Here is a 5734-nt window from a genome sequence, read left to right as displayed (position 1 = left end):
CCTTACTTCATTACATGAGGACCCCAACATACAGCGCCTAGAAACGGAGGCGCAGGAGCTTCAAGTGTAGTATGACAGTGTGCACAGAATGGTGTAGACATTTTTCCTGACCCAATGGCTTGTGAAGCTACAGCAGGCAAAGGCGTTGAAGGAATAGGTGGATGTCGCGTGGCAAAAAGAGGCAGTCCTTAAAGTGCGCATCCAGCCTTGGATTGATGAGGCCTTCCTCATCACTGCATACATCGAAGGAAAGCTCTCACAGATGAAGGCGATGCATGCCTTAACATAGGGATTTTCCCCTGACAGTGAGAATTTGGCTAAAAGAGTGGAGCAAATCTAGCAGACTACATAATAGTGCACTGCGGACCTTCGCGTAGTGCAGGATCGGCTGGAAGGGCTCTGTGCCAAGATCGTTGTAGCAGCAGAGTGACTCGGGACAAGTCACGATGATTGTGTTGGGGGCCTGTTGGGCATCAGGTCCCTCACAACAGGTTTTTGGTGCAAAACCCAAGTTTTGGCAAACAATATTGTAAGTCTCCGCGAATTGAGGGCGCGGAGCGGGAAGTGTACAATTGAGTCATAGGGTTGTTCGCCCTAAAAATCGTATTGTAAACTGGTTTAAAGTCGGCCTACCCATGGTTCGTGGACCATGGGATTGTATAAATAGAGCGAGGCTATAAGTTGTAAGGGGAAATCAGTGAGGGAACTGGTGAATTAGATAGGCTTAGTGAAGAGTCTAAGGGTCTTGGGTCGTAGTAGTAGGTAGAGGCTTTGCAGCTGAGTGCGCAGAGGCCTAGTAGAGTTCGCAGCTGAGTGCGCGGACCCCTGCAGCTGAGTGCGCAAGGCGGAGTCGAGTCTGTAATTGGGACAAAAAGCTAATAAAGAGAAGTTTATCCTAATTCTGTGCATCTAGTCTTGAATCGTTATTTTGTTGTTATGCATTACTTTTACTCTGTTTATTTACTGCGCACAGTTGAGTAAATGCTTGTATGGTTCAGAATACTTATATATGAAAATAATCTAAGTAATCAGCTAACAAGTGCATAATTAGGAAAGACTTGGGTAAATAACAAGGATCGTGCTGCGAATAGGACTGCGCAAAGACAGCATTGCAGGGCGCGAGGTGCTCACTGGTGTGCATAGCACAGTGAGCATACCAATCCCAACATATCAGACATCCCCAGGGTGCGGAAACCTGGTTCTAGCACCCTCCCATACTACTTCGGGTGAGACCTCAGTCCGCGCTCCGTGGACTGTTGCCGAAAGGGCCAGTAGTACCGATATTTGCTTGGCTAAATCACCTCTGAACCTGGGTTAGGCCCCACTAAGCCAACACTATACAAAACAATTGGAAAAGAGCCAAGAAAAGTAAAAGGATAAGCATGAGAAGCAATCAGGTTGATCATCATTGATGATCAAGTTTTGTTATACATTTGCAAACAATGCCTTAAAAAGGTGAAGGTAAAAAGCGCATTCCAATTAACTATAATCCATTTAAAATTTTGGAAAAGGTTGGTGAAAAATATTTTTGGTTGGAGTTACCTTCATATATGTATATGAATTCCATGTTTAATATTGAAAACTTGGAACCATATTAGTCTCCTATGAACAAGGATCAAAGTGAGAATGTTCAAGTTACTTTTATTGATGATTTTTCTCCTAAATAGGTTGTGGGAAGATGTTATTCTTGATAAATGAATGAGGACTTCATGAAGAGGTGATGTGGGTTATCTTCATATGGGTATACAATGAATATATCCATGTAAAGCATGATGGATATAAAATGGAAAAGTGAGGGAGTTATTCCCTCACTTATTTTCTAAAGGAAACCAAACTTTTAGTGGTCCAAAAGATTCTTATTGGGGAATTGGGGAGAGTGATCTAGAAGGATCCCCGCAACTAATTTGATGTCCTTAAATATTTACAAAATGTGTCAAGTCAACCAAATGGCTTCAACATGGTGTTCATATACCAAGAAATGTGGAATAATTCTTGAAGGTTATCATAGTAGGTTGTTATGCTTGCAAATTTGCACAATTTTTAATACAAATCTACCGATAGCCAATTCCTTCATGTTAACAAAGATATGGGTCACATTATTCATGCGTAGAATAAAGTAGTTAAGTTATGGGCTAATCATTCAAATATGTAGGTCGAGTTGGAAATAGAGAAGTTGTTGAGGAAAACGCCACCTATTGCACTGGAAACATAAGAAGTGTAGGGGTTTATCCAATTATAATGTCACTGCTACTTTTTTGCTTCCTTGCATGATAGATGTTGACACCAAATCTTTGGGATAAGGTAAATCCATGTAAATATTACAAATATAAAAATAAGGGAATTGGAAGACGATGATATATTGGGAGATGAAACCCAATAGTCTCCCTATCCATGTATATATCTATGCTTTACATTAATGAAAATGCAATAAGTTATTCGTGGAGTTACTCTTGGCCTGTCATGGTATCAGAGAATAGGTGCCCTTTTAGAATTGTAACTCTTGTTTTTAGCTAATTTCCTGTTATTCTTTGACATATTCTCTGTCTACTATATGAGCGCTTGCTCTATCTCCTCACTGTGCATTGTTCTATGTGTTGCTGACTGTTGATGGTTAGAGCTTAGGTCCTAAATTTGGCCTTCTCTACCTTAGTAACACCTCTATCCATTGTCTCCTATATTTCCGTTGCACTGTCCCAATTAACTCCACTATCATTTCCTCCACAATGTTATTTATGTGTGTAGTGTGTTTCCATATTACGAGTGTGGTCAACCTTATGGGGAGAGTGACGTGAGCATTGTAGGAGAGTCTGTGTTGTGACCATTGGAAACCTTATGGTCCTAAAGAAGAAAACACCTCCATCTATGCAAAATGAATTGAGCTTTCCTTATTCCTGTAGAGTTTACCTCACGTGTTCGAGTTGATGTTGTATTGTATGGTATCATAGTTGAGTGCAGTGTATGGTATCATAGTTTTAGTGCATTGATTCTCTATGTTGAAGCAACATGGAAATGTTTGTCTATTATTATCATGTACATTAGTCAGTGAATACAAATTGTTCAATTTTTTATGTTAGTCCATGCTTTATATATGCAGCATTGAATTTTTATTTGTGCGTTGAATTGGTTTCACATATGTTATGAACTATTAAGAGGGTCGTTGTTGCATTGATTTAAAAATGTCGTGAACTGTTAAGAGGGTCAGTAGTTTCGCATTGCTTCCATAATAAAGTTGTCATTGTCGATTCATGTGCAATGAATAGTTTGTAGTGTATGTGTTGAGCCATATTAATGTTCATATTATAGAGTTGTGTCGATTGATATACCAATGTTCATATTATATATGAGGAGGTTGTGGTATATATATATATATATATATATATGAGGAGGTTGTGGTATATATATATATATATATATATGAGGTTTTAAAGGAAGGTTCTATATTATTATTGGTTGGAATGCCATATAAAAATTATATATATAATGGAGATATATTAATGATTTTTTGAATACATAGCCACTCAATTTTATTACAAATTCATCAACCTTTTGTTGCAACCACAGAAATTATTTTGAGGCCAAATTACACTATATGATGCATTCACTCATCTCCGTTGTGTGGGTAATTCTCTATGGCAAAGAGAACTATCATGAGTGGTCCCGGAAGATACACACCTTGATTGTCAATGACTTGTATAAAGGGGTTTGTGAAGGAGGAGATAATGCACCTGGAAAACCCACTTTAGATAAGGAGATTTCCATTTGGGAAAACAAGAAAAGTAAGGCCTGTGCCTTGATTGCAACGTTAGTAAATGAAGAGGTGACTCAAAATATTTGGCCATTTTCAAATTCCTTTGAATCCTTAAATAAGTTGAAGGAATTGTATGACTCACACTCTAAACTTGACGTTGTTCAATTAATGATTAAGTTGTTCAATCTTAAATTGAAAAATGATGACTCTATTTCCTTAGCATCAGAAGTGAGGTCCATTATGCATGACATAAAAGTCATTGGTGTTTAAATAGATATTCCTCTCATAGCTTATTTCAAATAACTATATCCCACCTATTCACATTATCTTGAGTCATTGCAAGCAAGTTGAAACCTTAAGGAGATTACCTTTGTCTCCCTTGAGAAGAAGTTTGTTGAAAGAGAGAAGGATTTTGGTAAGAATACAGCCCTTCTGTCTTCTGAGGAAGCGGTGTGCCTTGCACAAAAAGAGAAGAATCATGCACAAAATTCTTCTAGAGGAAGAGAAAGGAATAATTTTAGAGGCATGGGGATAGGAATAATTTTAAATATGGTACGTTCCACGATGTTTTTCAAGAATGTTAACCGGATGTTTTAGGCTGATGTAGTTCTATGTGCTATGTAAATAAAAAATAGGCGTCCATCTAATGCTATAAAAAACAAGACTCCCTATGAAATGTGGTATGACCACATTCCTTCGGTGAGGCATCTCAAGGTTTTTGGTTCCACCTATTATGCCTTGATACCCAAGGAACAAAGAAAAAAACTCGGTGCAAGGAGTCGCAAATGTATCTTCTTGGGGTACTCAAACACCTCCAAAGCATATTGTATCTATGATGAAGTTAATAAGAAGTTTATAATATCTAGAGATGCGATCTTTCTTGAATCTTCCAAGACTGAGAATGTTGTTGAGCAACAACTTGATCGCTTGGATAAATTCGGACATGCAAAGTATTTTCAAGAGTTTGATAATGAGATTCCACATCTTGAAGGGGGGATCCCTATACTAGATCAATCTGTGGAATCTTCTTCTGAAACACTCTCTCCCCCGCATGAAGCTCCAACCACTAATGACACTTTGATTGATGTGATTGACAGAATTGGGAGACTAAATCTTGATTCAACCTCATCTCAGTCAAATGAGAAGCTTGGGACATCTCAGAAAGGTCCTCCAAAATGGCTGACAAAGAAAATTGAAAGTGTTCACCCTGACGAGGTTGGAAAGATAGGAACAAGAAGCTCAACCAGACATAATGGAGGTGATGTAGACAATCTTGATTCAGTTTGTTGATATGGATGTTTCTTATGAGTGTGAACTGAATTTGTCTACAGATTTCGAACCAACTTCATTCAAAGAAGTTGCTTCTCATGATGAATGGAAAGAAGTAATGCAAAAATAATATGATGCTTTGATAAAGAATGGCACCTGGAAGCTGGTTGATCCTCTATTGGAAACCAAACCAATAGGTTGCAAGTGGGTATTCAAGAACAAGTATAAAGAAAATGGCTCACTTTACAAGCATAAAGCTGTTAGGATATTCCGACACATAGGATATAGTTAAGTTCAACTTGGTCTAACATAGAGTTAGGTTAGAGTTAGGTAAAGTGTGTTTCTTTACCGTTGTACATTTTGTAACTTACAATCCGACGGTCACGATATGTAGTGATCCGACGGTTCACTCTCACCTCGGTATTACCGACACTTGATCCGTGGCTTGACACCCGATTGGTCCATGAGTTCTATTTAAAGCGCATGGAGGGTCATTGTTCGGGTAATCCGTGCATGAGAGAAGCTTATGTAAATTTTCATTCTTTGATTAATAAATTGCCTGTAGTACCCACGTTGGGACAGGCCGTGGACTGTTTCCCTCCTTGCACTCTGAGGGTTTTAACCACGTCAAAAATACTGGTGTATTGATTTGAGATCTGGTTGTGAGCGGTGTCCTTTGGTATTCTTTCTGTGGAACTTACCCTGTAAATTCCTACA

This window comes from Pinus tabuliformis, chromosome 8, assembly GCF_031772625.1.
Source record: "Pinus tabuliformis cultivar Carrire ecotype Pingquan chromosome 8, CPIR1, whole genome shotgun sequence".
Taxonomy (NCBI): Eukaryota; Viridiplantae; Streptophyta; class Pinopsida; order Pinales; family Pinaceae; genus Pinus; species Pinus tabuliformis.
Note: the sequence above shows the minus strand (reverse complement) of the source record.